Consider the following 17,926-nt stretch of genomic DNA (forward strand, 5'->3'; position numbering starts at 1 on the left):
TCAGCTCAAATCCCCCCTTATGAAGGAAGCCTTTCCCAGTCCTCCCTGCTGTTCTTGCCTCTCCCTAGAGATTACCTTCCATTTATACTGTATATATTTTGCATAATTATTTTCATGTTGCCTCCTCCATTAGAATGTGAAATCCTTGAGCACAAGGGATTATGTTTTTTTGCCTCTCTTGCATTTCTAGTGCTTAGTCTAGTGCCTGGCACATAGTAAGAGATTAATAACTGCTTGTTAACTGACTGACTGGTTTTTCTAAGATCACCTTGTGATCTTGGATAAGACACTTAATCTTATCTGGAAAATGAGGGGATTGGATTAGATTCTTTGAAAAGTCCTTTCTGGCTGCACAATTGCGTAATTCTAATGCATAGGATCAAAGGTTCAGAATTGGAAGGAGCTTTAGAGGTCATATAAACCGGTCCCTTCATTTTATAAATGAGGAAACTGAGGCACAGAGAGGATAAAGAAATTCTTAAGTTGTCACATAGCTAGCGTTAGAGACAGAATGGGAACAGGAGTCTTCCTGACACCTAGTTAAGGATAATATTCACTTTGCACCTTACCTCCCACAATATACTACAATCGATCTCTGTACTTATCTAGTTCCCTGAACCTAGAGTATCCTTATTATGATTCACTATTTTTAAGCTGAATTTTAAAATTTCATTGTCTGAGACATTATGTATTTGTGTGCCTATGCAGAGGCAGGTGATAGACTTAAAGGGATGGGGAGCCTGTGGCCTCAAGCCACATGGCACCTTCTAGGTCCTCAAGTGCAGCCTTTTGACTGAGTTCAAGTTTTACAGAACAAATTCTTATATAAAGGGAATTTGTTCTATGAAGTTTGTATTCAGTTAAAGGGCTGCACTTGAGGACCTAGAGGGCCATGTGTGACCTTGAGGAGGCAGGTTCCCCACCCTGGAGAAAAACTTCTAGAAGCAGGGCTTCCAAACGCCAGATCCATGAACTTTTAAAAATATATATTTTGATAACTATTTCACCATAATTGGTTTCCTTTATAGTGCTATATATTTTATTTTATGCATTTAAAAAATAATAATGTTCTCAGAATAACCTGGGACAGGATCTATTGTCTTCACCAGACTTCCAGAAGAGTCCATAATGTAAAAAAGTTTTAAAAAACCTTGGCTCTAAAGGGTCAGAATAAAATCAGTTTGTAGGGTTCTGTTTCCACAGTGTCATAAAAAATTAGGCCCTTGGTAAGTGAACTTTGCTAATGAAAATGTAATATTGAAGGACTCAAATAAGAGCAGGTGGTGGAGGGAGGAGAAAATACTGCTTGGGGAGCAGCTTGAGTAAAGAAACAGGAAATGAGAGAACGGATTCCACATCAAGAGTTGAATCTAGATATCCCCAGCTAGGGTATATAAGGTGAGACAACATGGCCAGTTCCCTGGAGGTCCATAAACAATCATTCATATTCATTCTTTCAGCTAATTGGGAACTCTGGAAGAAATCAGAGGAGATTTGTGATCTGATAAAATTAGTACCCTTCTTGACCAATTCTGGCTGCAAGGTACAGAATGAATTGGGACAGGGGAGATCCGTAAATGGGCAACCCAAAGAGAAAGTATAACTTTTTATTGCTTCTCACAGAGAGGGACATGGAGGGGGAAAGACCCAAAGAGATATTACCACTTGCCAAAGAGTCCAAATGTGTGTTTTTATTCTCGTTCCATTCCCAAAGATTGCCTGTAGACAGGCTATGTCTATATGATGCCAAAGCAATTAACTGTGAAGTAGGAAATGCTGCCTATCTATCTCTCAGTTGTTTTGTCTACACGTAGGGTCTCCTATCATCACAGTAATCCTGATAAAAAGAACTAACAGAATGACCTTCACAAGTAAAAACAGTGGGGTCTCTGCCTGGATAGTAGTTGTCCCTTGTGATGATAAGCCCCACCTCTCTATCCCTGATCCATTCCTCCTCTTCAGGCTCTAAATTCAATTTCCGTTATCATACCTCTGCTTTTATTGAATATTATTTTGTACCAATGATTGTATCTGAATTACTCTTTGCTTTAAAAAAAATCTGTTACTGCATTTGCTGACTTGATACTTCATTTCTGAACCTGAAATGGAACCTTCCCCAACTCATTGCTTACTAACCAACTATTTTTTTTCCAGCTTGTCATTTTGTTTAATGTTGCAAAACAAGGCAGTTTTTTTTAAAGGCAGGATCTGATTTTGCAAAGAGATGTCTAAACTTAAGTGAAATAATGGATGTAACAAAATACCACCAAATATGACAGCTTTGTTCTGCCAATGTAATTTGCTGATTCTGGAAACCAAATGCAGAACAGGCTGTGCCAGTCTCAGAAAAGAGGCTTGTGTGACAGATATAGACCTGTTTAAATACCGGCATACACTACATTAAATAGCAGACTTCTGCATTCATTTATGTTTTTTATTCACTTGTCATAACCAGTTTTTTTAATACTTCATTGTTCCCACCCGCCTGATGCCCAAGAAGGCAGTCTCTTTTTAAATGGGGGAAGATGGTATTACTTGACAATGCAACCCAATTCTTTTATTTTTAATATTATTTGTGATGATATTTTAGGGAAATGACTATAGTCAAAAGATCATTTTCAGGGAGATGCCAAATGAGTGTTTAGAGAAAAGACAATGATAATAACAGCTTACATATCTAGATTCCCCTAGAGTTATGTACCACTCTGGAAATTAAAAAATAAAAAAGGCATTTTTCTCAATATCATCCCCACTTCCCCCTGGCCTAAAATCATACAAAAATTCCTGGGACTGTGAATCTGGTACCCTTCCCCCTTCCCCTTTCTCCTCCTAAAACTACCAAGGCATAGAAAGGAAAGCCTGAGAAACATGCCCTTGGCTATAACTCAGCAATAGTTACTTGGCATTTCTTCGTTCCATTACAGCCCTAGAAACATAACAACTATTTTAGAGCAAATAGGACACTCTAGAATTACCTACACTGAATTATCTTCTTTCCCATATGCCATGATGATAGACTTTCTCAAACATTAAAGAAGCATTGAACTCTAAGCTCTTCAAGGGCAGGGACTATGTCTTCTGCTTACTTTTCAACTCCCAAGATGAATGGTGGAGGGGCACAAAGTGCCCAGTGGGCCCTTAAAGTGTATCTCCAGAAGACTGATTTAGTGTTTTTTTTTCCTGGCATGTACATAGTCAAATCAAAGGGAATACTTTCTATGGTGCCACCCACTAAGTGCCCAGTTCATTGAGACACTTAATAAGTGTTCATTCAATCAATAAATGAAGAACTCAAATATTTAGAAGCATTTTCCATTCAAAATGTAAAGAGAATGTACTTTGGGTGAAAGGTATATTTGTCAGGAAAGCCAACAGAAATAAATGTGAGATCAGACATCAGAACAAACTCATTGTTCAGTCATTTCAGTCTTGCCTGAGTCTTCATGACCTCATTTGGGGTTTTCTTGGCAAAGATACAGGAGTGGTTTGCCCTTTCCTTCTCCAGCTCATTTTCCCAGATGAGGGAACTGAGACAAACAGGGTTAAACAACTTGCCCAGGGTCACACAGTTAGTGTCCGCAGCCAGATTTGAACTCATGAAGATCAGTCTTGACCCTAGGCCTGGCATTCTATCCACTGAGCCACCTAGCTGCCCTGAGAACAAACTCAAGGTGTACTAAACAATGATATTATTTCCCCTGTGTATGAAATATGAATTTCTGAATTGAAGTTGCTTGGAACTCTATATTTAGGATCCTCCTGTGCAAGGCAGCAGCATCTTGGCACATCCTTTCTATGACTTTCATGCATTCATTCATTCATCCAATAAACTTTTATTTAGTACATACTATAATTATAGCTCAGTGGGTTGTTGATCCAACTGCATTTCACAATCTGAACAATAGAAAGTTTTTCTACATCTGCTTTTTCTGATGTGGATGGCTAGGACAAAAAGTTTTAAGTAATTGCCTCATTTGGGCAGCTCTGCAATAATACAGCAATTAGAACCATATAATTCCAAAGTTAAATGGCATCTCAATGACCATCTAGTTGGTATTCACTCTCACAAAAGAATCTTATCTACAATATACCTGAAAAAGGTCATCCAACCTTACCTTGAAGGCTTCCAGTAAAGTGAAATCTACCACTTCCCAAAGCATCTCATTCTACTTTTAAGTAGCTATAATTTTTAAATTTTAAATTTTTTAAATTTTAAACCAAGACTGAATCACTTTAAACATTGTATCATTTTTCTTCTAGGATCATTCTGGAACCAAATGGAGCAAGGTTAATATCTGCTCTACATGGCAGCTCTTCAGGTGTTGGAGGTACCTATCATACTCCCCTGAGGCTACTCTCTAGGCTAAACATCCCCATTTCTTTCAACCTCTCTGTATATGAGACAGCCAGCTAGTATATCAGATCAAGTGCTACACTTGCAGTCTGGAAGACATGAATTCAAATCCTATTTCAGTCATCTATGAGTTTCGTGACCCTGGGCAAGTCACTTGAGTTAATAGAGTTAAGTGACTATTAAATCTTCCTCAGTTTCCTTATTAATGGGAATAATAAATAGCATCTACTGCTTAAGGTGAAGATATTATTCAATAATATTTATAAAGTACATTGTAAACCTTTAAAATGTTGTGTAAATGCTAACTATTATCATTATTTACTAAGGACTGGAGGTCTTTCACCATCCTAGCTGACCTCCTTTGAATGCTCTCCAACTTATCAATATCATCCCTGAAATGTGGAGATCAGAGCTGAACACAATACTCCAGATGTGATTTCACCAGGGCTTAGTACAGATGGATTGTCACCTCCTTATTTTAAGAAGCAATGACTCTTCATGTAGTACAAGATTGCATTAACTTTCTTGGCTACTATATGTGGAGTTTGACTCTTATTAAGCTTGAAATCAGCTACAAAGTTTGTGTTTTTTAGACAATCTGCTTTCTGACCATGTCTTCCTCAATTTATATTTAAGTCAATTTCTTGAATCCAAGTGTATTAAATTTAATCTTATTAGATTCAGCTCAATGTTCTACCCTTTCGAGATCTTTTTGAATCCTTACTCAGTCACCTGATGTGTTGTTATCTATTCCTTCCAGCTCTGTGTCATATGCAAATTTGATGAGTATTCTCTCTATGTATTCAAATAAGTCATTGATAAAATCTTGACTAGGGCAGGGCCATGTACAGATTGGTAGCACAATCCTTTGGAGAGCTCCTTCCAAGGCAACATCAAACCATTAATGACTGCTACTTGAATCCAGTTTTTTTATTCAGTTCTGGATCCATTTAACTGTACAACAATTTAACCCCATCTCTCCGCTTTTTCCACATGAATAATTCTTTACCGAATTAAAGTTTAGTTTAATGAATGATTTGACGATTCCCAAGTAAACCATACCTACAGCATTTACATTATCTACTAATTGAATAACCCTACCAAAGAAAAGGAAATGAGGTTAGTCTGGAATGACTTGTTCTTGAGGAAGTCATGCCTTTCTAGATGTTCAGTAATCATCTCTTTGATTATATAGGGTAGAATTTCCCCAGGAATTGAAACAAGCTTCCTAGCCTGTATAGTTCATTGGATCTATTCTCTTCCCTTTTTGGCAAATGGTTGCCCTCCTCTACTCCTATTATAACTTCCCATTCTCCACAATTCTTCAAAAATCACTAAGAATTGTTCAACCACATATTTGATAGTTCTTTAACTACCCAAGGATGTATTTCATCTAGGTCAGGTGACTTGAATGGATCGAACACATCTAAAAATTTTTAATCTCCATACCTTGATAGGGTATCATCTTATTTTAGTCATTTTCCTTATGTTCTTTCTGGTGCAGAAATTATTCTCCTTATGAGAAAAGAAAAGAAATAAAATAAAAATTGAGAAGCTCTGTCTTCCCTCTTTTGTCCCATTCACCAGAAGCAGTAGCCATGTCTCCCTTTTAATCCTTTTCTTACCTTCAATATAGCTTTGAAAAAAAAAAAAAAGATTTCTTGTCCTCATCTTTCCTCGTTAGCTTTTACTCATTTGGAGTTTTAACCTACCCAGCCAGATTCCTATGGCATGGCACTTTTAGATGCATTATCTGACATGTAGGTCTTTCAAGCAACTCTCATTTCTCTTTGTCATCTGAATTATTTCCCTTTGTGTCTTTGTACTTTCATTTTTGAGTTTCCATTCCTTTGTGACTGATTCCCCTTGTAGTTTTAGTTCATGATATCCAAATTACATTTTCCTTGAATCCATTAAAATCTGCTTTCCTAAAATTCATAACCAAATGGAGAAACAAGAAGTAGAAGTCAGAGCTCTCTCCAGTGAGGAATCTAACTTTTGCTTGCAGAAAAAGACATTTACATGAAACAAAACTATAGGTAAGAGTATCACTTTATAGTGTTAATAGGTATAAAAGGGCTGAAAGTACTGAATATGAGGGGGCAAATTAGCCAAGAAAAACTTCCTGAAAGAGGTGAGTCGATTCATTTTGAGAACTGAGTATTATAGATTTGAGGAAAAGGACAATTTAATTTGGTTTCATAGCTTGAGTAAGCAACAGATCATCCACATACAGAGAAAAATAGAGGACCTGATAGGGTAAGAATGGACCGACCAAATTTGGGCCATTGTGAGAGATGCAGTTTGAGACATATAAACAGAACAGTGTTCAACTGAATGGAGAGGCATTATAGATCCACTCTAGACACTTAAACAAAGGATTGGTTTAAGGAAAATTATTTTTAAGGAAGAATATTCCATTTATTAATATGCAGAATGGATTGCAGCAGAAAAAGACTGACTAAAAATCAGAGATCCTGCCAAGATTATATATTGTAATCCAGGCACAAGGTGATAAGATCTTGGATTTGAATGGTGGTTTATAGAGATAGAAAAGAAGAAATTCTAGAGATATGGCATGGGACTAAATATGGTTCTGTCCTAGTCAATTACAGAATCTATCAATAACAAAGGTGCAAGGAGAGGTCTGGCCAGTTTCTTGATGTGTGTTGCTTGCAATATAAAAATACTATATCTACTAGGAAGATATTGCAATTGAGAGCATACCATGGTTGTATCTAAGTGATGCTCACAGCCTTTCTTGTTCTTGGAATGCTTGACCCTCTCCTTATAGAAATTTGTCATCATTTGAATTCCTTCTTATTTTTAAGGCCCCAATTCAAATGAATTAAATAACCCAGAGAATCTGGTAGTTACATGTGAGTAGAAATTTCAGGGTACTGTTAAAACTGTGTCTGCATACATCTGGGGAACTATAATTTAGGTCAACTCCACCAGTCAACAAAGATGCAAATGTAGCAGACTGTACAGAGGAGCAGTTTCTGTTTCAAGTTTTATCATAGTTCTGCCATTGAGTATGTAGACTTAGTTTGGCATAAAGCTGTAAACAAGAGCTTAGTTTGCAGTTAAGAACTTAGGAAAGTGTCAGCAATAGGTAGATTATTAATAAATGCTTCTTATTCATTTTTTCAGTGAATTATTCCTTCCTCACTCTCTCCCTTCTCTTTCCCTCTCTTCCTCTTTCCTTCCTTCATTCTTTTCCTTCACTCCCTTCCTTTTTTCTTTCCTTCTTTCTTTCCCTGATTTTCCTCTCTTTCTTTTTTTCTTTCTCTCCCTTACCTTCCTTTCTTCCTTCTTTCTTTCATCTTTCATCAAACTATCTATGTAAAAAGTACATTGAGGGCAATAGGAAAATAAATAAGACATTCCTCCCAGACAGAACAACAATCTTGTGCTGGTTTGACAGACTTCATCCTCTTTCTTCTCTAGATTGAATATACAAAACCTGACTGAATTGTGCACATACACCCTTATTCTATTGTACCCTACATCTGCAAAAAACTATTGTGCTTAGGCTGAAAGAATATGACATTCTTTAGCTGCTCACAACCCCATAAATGTCGTCCTCAACCTAGACGTTTCCAGACCAGCCTCCTTATATGGATAACTACTTTGACAGAGTTTCTGCAGCACGGTCATAACATCACAGAGCTTTAGAGTTGGAAGGGATCTCATTCATGGATCATCTCATCCAAAGGTAAGCAAAGTATGGCCTGTGGGCCAAATTGGCCTTCCGGCAAGTTTTTATGTGGCTGATAAGCTAAGAAAGAATATTTTAAAATGTAAAAACCATTTTTAGTCCACAGGCCATACCAAACAGAAGGAGGCCAGATTTGGCCCATAAAACATGGTTTTGTCAATCTGTGACTTCTAATCCAATAATGTCATTTCATAAATAAGGAAAACAAGACCCAAAGAGAGCTTTGCCAAAGGGTAAGCATAGGAAGTGGGGGAACCAGATTAGTTCCCAGCCCACTTAGTTTTCAACCACTAGTTTTAATAACATTATGTTATTTTTGAAAACATTATGTTTTGAAAAGCTTGAATTTTATCCTAATTTTATACGTGATTTTAGCAAGAGATTAATAATAACTCTTTTCCTAGAATACTTTAATGTTTAATGAAGCATCTGGCAGCACAGTGGATAGTGTGCTTGACCTGGAATCACAAAGATCTGAGTTCAAATCTGGCCTCTGATACTTACTAGCTGTGTGGCCTTGGGTAAGTCACTTAATCCTTGTTTGCCTCAGTTTCCTCAGTTTTATAATAAGGATAATAATAGTACCTACTTCCCAAAGTTGTTGTGATGATCAAGTGAGATAATATTTGTAAAGCGCTTAGCCACAATGTCTGACACACAGTAGGCAATTAATAAAAGCTTCCTTCCTTAATCACAGAAGCACAGAAATTGGAACTTGGAAGCAGCCATTTAAACCCATTGGCCTATAACTGGAAGCCTTTGTTCTCTTCCTTTTTTTTTTTGAAAACTGGGGCAACATTTGCCCTTTTCTAACTTCATGCTATTACCCCCATTTTCGATGATTATTCAAATACCAATGACAGTGGCTTTGTAATTATCCCTGAAGTTTCTTTTGGTACCTAAGGATACAGCTCATCTGATCCAGATGACCTGAACTAGTCAAGGACAACCAGCTACTCTCTTATTATTCCCTCATTATATAAGAATGTTTTTAAGAGTCTATTCTTTCCTTGGATGTATGGATGTCCTGCATCCTGCCACATGAGCAGAGAAACCGCAAATATGACAATGTTGAGTGATAGTAGATTAAACTGCTTGACATGATGTTTCTAAGCATGCTATCCTCCATAATTTCATATAGCATTATTTGTCAAGACTTAAACTCTCCATGCCTGAGATGCACTTCCTCTTCACGTCCAAATCACAGAATTCCGAGCTTCCTTCAGAGTTTATATCAAAGGCTATCTTTTTCAGGAAGCCTATGCTGATTCACTCTCCCCAAGCCATTAAAGCCTTCACTCCTGAAATTTCTTTGTATTTCCTTTTATATGTTTTGTATTCACTTCTCTGTTGAAATGTTCTTTAATCCCATAGGTTCTTTGGGGGAAGGGACAGTTTTGATTATCTTTGCACTCAGTGTAGTGATTGACATGTAGCGAACACTAAAAAGAAATGCTTATGAAGAGAATAAAGGGGCATCACAATTGCTTCATAAAAAATGTCATCGGAAAAGTTCTACAAATCAAAATGAGATGCTGGATGACTGAGTTAATTTCATTTTTGAATACAATTCATTGCTTTGTTCATGTAAGTCCATAAAAGTTAAAAGCACTGGGGTTCCCTATGTTTTCTACCCTTTCCCTTGAATATACCAGTCCCTCTCAAATCTCCCTGTGCAACCACGTCAAAACAAATTGCATCATATCAGTTCAGGATTCCCTCCACCTCACCCCTAGAAGCCAATCTGGAGATTTGGTACTGATTTTGACACTTTGTGAATGATGAAGTAGCTCACATTTGCTCATATTCCCAGCATATTTTCCACAAGAAGAGCTATTTGTCAGTTTTGCAGCATAAGCAAAGATCTATCCTGTTAGGCAAGCAGTAAGGCTGCTTTGCCAACTTTCTTACTCCTCTTCATATTGAATGAATTTGTAATAATATCATTTGGAGTTTTCCTTTGATTTCACTCAGTTTTATTGACACACAAGCTGTTAAGCCAAGACAGAACAATCATTGTGTAGATTTTCAGTAAATCCAAAAATTAAATTAAACTTCACTGCATTCTGCCCTGAACTTGCTTATCACAAAATTAAAATAAATATGAAAAATATTCTTTAAAGATCATCCCACTAGAAAATCAGCTGAAAAACTTAACTTGTATTAAATATGTTTTAAGAGTATTTATACTTCCATAGGATAATAAATTTAGAATTTGAAGGAACCTACCTTGGAAGGAATCTGGCCCAACTCCCTTATTGTACAGATGAAAGAACTGAGGTCCAGAATATTAAAATAACTCAGCCAAGGTCATTCAGGTAATGTGTCTGAGCTTAAACTTGAACTTAGTCTCTAGATACAATGTTCTTTCTATTACACCAAATTCCTTATCCCTTAACAGAAATGGTGTTTCCAACCTATATACACCAATGAATTAAAAAGTTCAAACTTTAGAATGCCATAATTCATAAAGTCTGTTCTATTTGTACCAAACAGAAAGCAATAAATGTTCTCTTATTCCCTGATTCACACTAATTTGTTTTTACAAAATAATAAATCCTAGTTTTTTTTTTCCTTTTCTGCCCGTGCAAATATCCTCATTTAGAAACTCTGCTCATTGGATCATTTTCTTCAAAATTATAAGCATAGAAGCTTTTCATTATGTGTCAGTTTGCATTCATCCATCTATTTGGTCCTAAGGATAAGAGCATCTAGGTGCTATGGTAGATAGAGTATTGTACTTGGAGTTAAGAAGGCCTGTGCTCAGATATTAACTAGCTGTTTGACCTGGAAACATCACTTTGCCTTTCTCTGCCTGACTTTCTTCTTGTTTAAAATAGGACTAATATGATCTACCTCTCAAGGTTGTTGTAAGGATCAACAGAGATAATATATATATATATATAAAACACTTGCAAACATCAAAGCACAAGATAAAAGCTAGCTATTATTATTAACAGGACAAATATTGAGTTTGAATTGGAGTTATACTTAAACATCAGCATTTTGGTAGAGAAGTTGAATGAGGAAAAAATGAAAATTTAATTAATTCTTAAAATAAAATTGTCCATTTTCCCCATCTTTTCCTAGAGGGTCTAATCAGCTCACCATTGTTTCCTTCCTCTGTTGCCTTCCTCTGAAGAACTACCTCAGTCCTCCCATCTCAGACCATCATCAGACTCACTACAGAAGATTTCCCTTTCTTCTCATTCATAGGCCATCTACATCTGTGAGCTGCACTAAAATGAACTGTGAAAAATACAGAGCATTTGTTAGATTGCTAAATTTTCATTAAAATAACCAAATAACCAAAGCTGTTGTTTATAGCATGGTCAGTTCAATCACAAAGAGTCAAAGTTGTGCTGCAAAGCTGACGCTGTTGGGATTCATTTTGCCCACAGGTAGATTGATCTGGGACCCAATTGTGGGTCCTTTGGGAAAGAAAAAAATAAAAGAAGTTTTTGGAATTTTGTCAGGGAGTTCTGGAAACCCCAGGTAATCTCCTTGTCAATTGCTTTTAACCACCTCAGGAACTTGGGTAGGGGGAGGTATTTGAATAAATTTTTCGTGAAAGGCTGTTTGCCTGAACCTAGGACTTGAGTAATCCATGGTGGCAGGTGAGTTATAGTGAGAAGGATACTATGTAGCAACAATAAAGACAACTGGGTTTATTAAATATAAAGTATACTCGGTAATAGAATGGAGATCCACATACTCACATGGATGATTCTGTTATACCATCAATTCCTGGCACTCCAACAATGCCAACCTAAAAAAGTTGCATCAAACTTTGAGGAACAGGTAAGCATTGGATTTAACATGAGTTCTCTTGAACATGAAGATAAGGAAGAAGAGACAAGGTCCCTGTTGAGTTTAATATCCCACTGGAAATATATGATGCAAAAGGTCTTCCTCCCTTTCCCACTTCAGAGGATGAAGAGATATTCTCTGACTCCTTGCTGCTTGCCATGAACAACCTTCATTGGTTGCTTTCAAGCACACTATCATCATGCCCCATGTTGGATACTCTTTGCCCTCAACCCCACTGTCAGCTTCTTTTTGTATGTCTTCTTCCCTAGTTAAATTGTAAACTCCTTGAGGGTAGAAACTATCTTTTGTGTGTGTGTGTATCCACAGTACTTAGAACAGTGCCAGGCTTAATGAATTATATTGTATTGTATTATATTACATTGTATTACATTATATTATATTATGTCATATCACATATCACACATCACATTATATCACATTACATCATATTATATCATATTGTATTATATGTAACATCGCAGCCTTTCATCCAAATTAGGAATTTATCTTTTCCTTCTAGTCAGTCAACAATCACTTATAAAGTACTTATTATGTGCCATCCACTTGTATATTGCACCACTTAATTGTCCTGCATATGAGGTGAAAGTTTAATTGTCCTTTCCTTCTATTGGCTGTTTGCTGCAAATACAGGTGTGTGTGTTTGTGTGTCCGTGTGTGTGTGCGTGTGTGTATGTGTGTTAGATTATAAATTTCTGAAGGGCATGGACCAGGTCTACATAATTTTATTCTTTTGGCACCTAGGACAAAAACACAAAATGTTAGGTAATCTATCCTGAACTTCAGTCAAGTATAGCCAATTGCTTGCTGAATAACTCCTTTTGGATGTCTTGGGGGGAATCTCAAATTAAATATGTCCAATATAGAACTCATTATCTTCCCTCCTAAACTTATATCCCCTCCAAACTTCTCTATTTCTGTTGAGGATATCTTCCCTCTCACTCACAATTGTAATCTTGAGTTATCCTTGTCTCTTTCCTCTTCATCAGACTTCATCTGTTATCAAGTTTTGTCAATTCTACACTGTCTATCCCCATCTCTCTCTATTGACACTAATTCAAGTCCTCACCATTTCTCACTTGAAATATTATAATATCTTCCTAAATGATCTCCCTATTTCCATTCTTTTCCTTCTCCAACCTCTCTACCACACAGCTGCCAAAATAATATTCCTAAGGCAGAGGTCTAACCATTTGACTCCTCTGCTCAAAATTTCAGCAGTTTTATTGCCTACAGAGTAAAATACAAACTTAGCCTGATATTTAAGGACCTCCACAATCTGGCTTCCACCTGCTTTTCCAGATTTATGTCATACTACTCCCTATGTTCCAGACAAAGCCCAAGTTCCAGACAAAGAGGTCTATTTATATAACTCTTCTCCACACTCATGTCTCCAGCTCCCCACCTCCATGAATTCACACCCACCATCTCCTATGATTGGAATGCACTTCCTTGTCATCCCCACTCAGAGGAGGCCTTATTTTCCTTCAAGTGTCTGGTCAGATACAACCTTAGCACCCCCATTTCTCTCACTCTAATCTTTTTTTTAATTAGAGTTTATTAATTTATTCTGTTTCTTACATTGCTAACCTGTATAAATTATCTCCGCTCTGTGAGAGGTCTCTTATAAAAAAGTAAAACACTTAATGAAATTAATGATACAGTGACCTCATCTGAAAGTGCATGCAATATTCCACATATATAGCACCCTCTACTCTAAATTGACAAAAATCTATTTTCTCTCCCCCTACTCCACACCCCATTGAAAAAAGAAAAGAAAAACTAATTTTGCATGACAAATATGCCTAGTCAAGTAAAATAAATTCCTGAATGGCTATATTCACAAACATAGGTAGATAGATGATAGATAGATAGACAGATAAATAGATGATAGGCAGATAGATAGATAGGTAGATAATTAGATATATAGATGGATGGATGGATGGATGGATGGATGGATGGATGGATGGATGGATGGATGGATGGAGATGTACTTCTGCAACCTAAATCCATCGTCTCTCTGTAATGGATAATATATTTCAACTATGGTTCTCCAGAATCATGAATGGTCATCATTTTGATCATAGTTACTACAACTTCCCAAGTGTTTTTTTTTTTGTTTTACTATTGTAATTGTATAAATTGTTCTATTGGTTCTGCTCATTTCATTATTCATCAATTTATAAAGACTTAAAAATTATTCATTTTTATAATCTTAATATTATAGTATAATTTTTTAATTTTGCTTTATCATTCTGCAATCTGGCTTCCAACCTTACCCACTCAACTGAAACTGCTCTTATAACATCTGTTTTAATGTCCTTTTCTCAATTCCCATCTTGATTCCTCTTCAGCCTTTGAAACTGTCACATCTCTCCTCCTGGATAATCTCCCCTGTGTGGGTGGTCATCACGCTGATTTCTCTTGATTCTCTCCCTTCCTGTCCGAACATTCTTCAGTCTCTTTTGTTGGACCTTCATCCACATCACTCCTGCTAATCATGGGTGTCCCCTAGGACTCCACCTTAAAGTCTCTTCTCTTTTCCTTTTCTACTATCTCCACTGGTGATCTCATCAGTTCCCACAGATTCAATTATCTTTAAACAGACGATTCCCAGATTTATATAGCCATTCCTAGTGTCTCTTATGAATTCTAATCCTGTATCACCAACTGCTTTTTATATCTAGATTTGGATGTCCCTCAGTTATCTCAAACTTGGAATGTCCAAAACAAAACTCTAGCTTTTCACCCAAACCTTCACCTCTTCCCAATTTCTCTAGTGCTATCAGTCAGTCAATAAATATTTATTAGTCACCTACTACGTGCCAGTCCCTGTGCTAAATACTGAGGAGACAAAAAGAGGAAAAAGATAGTCTCTGCCCTCCAAGAGTTCATAACCTGCTGCAGAGGGTGCCACCTTCCTCCAAGATGCCCCAACTTGCAACCTTATCACCAACTCCTCCCTCTTGTATATCTAATTACACATCTAATCTATTGTTAAATATCATTTCTACCTTCACAATATCTTTCATAAACATCTGTTTCTCTCCACTCAGACAGCTACCACCCTAGTTGTAACCTTTATCAATTCTTGCTTGAACTATCACAATAGATCAATTAAGTCTTCCTCCCTCAAACATCTTCCCATTCAATCCATCCTCTGCTAATTTACCTGCCAAAATGATTTTACTAAAGCACAGGTCTAACTCATGTCAACTATACACACACATTCATACATACACTCTCAATAAACTCTAATAAATTGGCTTTCTATTACTTTCAGGCTCAAATATTAAAGTCTTTGGCATTTAAAGCATTTCATATCAAGATGCCTTCCTACCTCTCCAGACTACTCTCCTCCACTCTAAAATCTGGCTACACTGGACTGCTTGCCAGTCCCTGTACATGATGTTCCATCTCCTAACTATTTGCCTTTCTGGGGTGTATGGAGTATTCAGGGAGGACTAGCATCTCTGGTGTGAGGGCTTGCCAAACCCTTTTCAATGCTGTTCATCTTTTGGGGTCTACCTTCACCACTCTCACCTGTGGCTCCAAGAAGTGTAGCATATGCAGCACCCATATCCCAGTAAACCATCTTGGCAGATGGGCTAAACCAGACTGAGAGTAACCTACAGACCTCAAACCCATTGGTGAATTAGGGGGATATGAACATGAAGCATATGAATACTTCCCCTGGCAGATTGAGTGGATGGAAAATAATTTGTTCCAATGACTCTGAAGGTGGCTGAAGCAGGTCTTGGAACATGTCATCAAAGTCATCAAAGATGCCAAGGTCATCCACTGCAACCCAGACCATTGCCAGTTGTCCTGACTTTTGTCTTGCCACTGGACTTTGATGACTCAGGAAGAGTAAGACTAATGACTTCATGCAACTCTGCCTCATTTAAATCTAATTCATGTGCAAATCAAGACATCAACCTGTGATGCCATTGGTCCTAGTTGAAAACAAAGGATAAACAACACTGCACCTTTTCAATAGCTGTACCTCCCATTTGGAATACTCTTTTTCCCCATTCCAATGCTTAGATTTCCTGAAAGCCTTTAAGACACAATTCAAATCCCACCCTACCTCTTTCAGAAAGCCTTTCCCAGACCTTCCTGATTCTAGTTCCTTCCCTCTGGGATTACATTCTATCAATACTGCACATATATATACATATATATGTAGTATTTACACACTCTCTCCTCCATTAGAACATAAGCTCCTCAAGAGTGGGGAAGCTTTGTTCCCCCAGCACTTAACACATTCTCTGGCAATTAGACAGAACTAGTAAGTGTTTGTTGACTAACCTCAACCATTAAACTTCCTCAAAATCCTCCAAGTCATCTTGCCCTCCTTAATATCCCCTTGTTCTGTATCCATTCATGCATATATATACCTCTCAAGCAATAAGGAAACTTCTTGAAGGTAGGAACTATTCGCTTTTGTGTTCTTTGTATCTTCAGTTTGTAGTATCATGCCATGTACATAATGATACTTCTCAAATCTGAATTGAATTGAATTGATGAGTGCCCTGTGGTAAGGAGGAGGAGGAGAATAGTGATGATGATAATGACAAGGACTGTGTGGTAAAAATTACTTTAGAATTCTGAGAAACATCATGCCCAGGATTATATACATATGTGTTATACTCATGGGTCCCCAAGCAGAGCCATATGGCATATATGAGTGCCCACAACTGGAGAAAAAGTCTGTGCTGAGTACCTCCAAATGGAGCAGTGTCCTGACTGTAGCTTCTAATTTAAGGCACATGCCAGACTATAGATCAAACTCATATTCGGAAATCCTAGGAAAGATATGACTAGGCTCTAGGGGCAGTCTCTTCAGTTGAATTCCTTCTTTAGCTTCTTAGCACTTTTGCCTCTGCCCAGCTTTTCTCCCCATTCTCTGACATATTCTCCATTATTAATCCTCCCTACACTATATTCCCTATTATTAATCCTCATTAACTTCTCAATATCTTCCTTTCCTCTTATCTATCTAAACTAACAGTCAACAATCTATGGTATATGAGATGAGTAGTAGTGGATCAATAGCTGAAGCTGGAGAGAAAAATGTGCATGTGGATCAGGCAAAAGTTATCTAGATGAAATTATTTGGGGGTATCCTCCTGTTTCTCATATCAGCACCTCTTTTCTCCTTTCTGGCAAATACCTCCCCACTTTTCTATTACAGCATCAACTCATAACCAATTTATTCCACAAACATCTATTGATCACCTACTATATGCAAGGCACTATATTAGGTGATAGAGGTGCCGATTTTGATAGGATTCCAGGTTTAAAAGGTTGTAAAGACTATAGAAACTAAGAAGGAAGAAACAATATGTACACAAATAATTATGACATAAGTGAGAGTGTTGCATGTAAAGGAGAAAAGTGTAATGAAAAATTTGAATAAGGAGAGATCATTTTCAGCTGGGGAAGCTGGGGGCTGGGAAAAAGTTAGGAAAAGTTTCAAGGAAGTGGTGCTAACTCATTTGGTCCTTACAGAAAGAGGTGAGATTTTGGTCAAGACTTAAAAGTACTTGTGTATCATACAGTCAGTCAGTCCAAAAAGTATTTACTAAGTTCTTATTGTGCCAGATGTTATATTAAGTTCTGAGGATTCAAAGGAAGGCAAAAAACAACCACCACCAAAAACCCAACAACAATAGCTATATAATCCTTGCCATCAAGGAGGCTATATTCTAATGGAGTTTACAACATGTGAGCGTTTGTCCTTTGTTGCTGAAGAAGAAATAATGACATGGTTTTGATTGAGGGAAGCTGTGCAGGTCACCAGCCTCACTTGTCCTCCAGAGCCATCTGAATCCAGTGACCAGATATTCACCAGGATGACTGGAGATAACACAGGATGAGGCAATTGGGGTTAAGTGACTTGCCCAAGGTCACACAGGTAGCAAGTGTCAAGTGTCTGAGGTGAGATCTGAACTCAGGTCCTCTTGACTCCTACACTGGTGCTCTATCCACTGCACCACCTAGCTACCTCTTTATAATAT

At 37.3% G+C, this 17,926-nt stretch overlaps 1 long non-coding RNA gene across 2 annotated transcripts in view; it reads left to right on the top strand.

Annotated features, from left to right (window-relative positions):
- Positions 1-11,379, top strand: part of LOC140500952 (uncharacterized) — a 53,804-nt gene extending 42,425 nt beyond the window's left edge. Inside the window, exons 2-7 of one of the 2 annotated variants that reach the window (XR_011965987.1) lie at positions 4,261-4,328; positions 7,951-8,072; positions 8,480-8,596; positions 9,450-9,662; positions 10,274-10,393; positions 11,166-11,379. This is a non-coding gene — a long non-coding RNA (uncharacterized lncRNA). Of the gene's footprint in view, positions 1-4,260; positions 4,329-7,950; positions 8,073-8,479; positions 9,663-10,273; positions 10,394-11,165 lie in introns of both variants that reach the window. The other variant, XR_011965986.1, reaches the window with a different exon arrangement.
- Positions 11,380-17,926: the final 6,547 nt, after the last annotated feature.

Source organism: Notamacropus eugenii, chromosome 4, assembly GCF_028372415.1.
Source record: "Notamacropus eugenii isolate mMacEug1 chromosome 4, mMacEug1.pri_v2, whole genome shotgun sequence".
Classification (NCBI taxonomy): Eukaryota; Metazoa; Chordata; class Mammalia; order Diprotodontia; family Macropodidae; genus Notamacropus; species Notamacropus eugenii.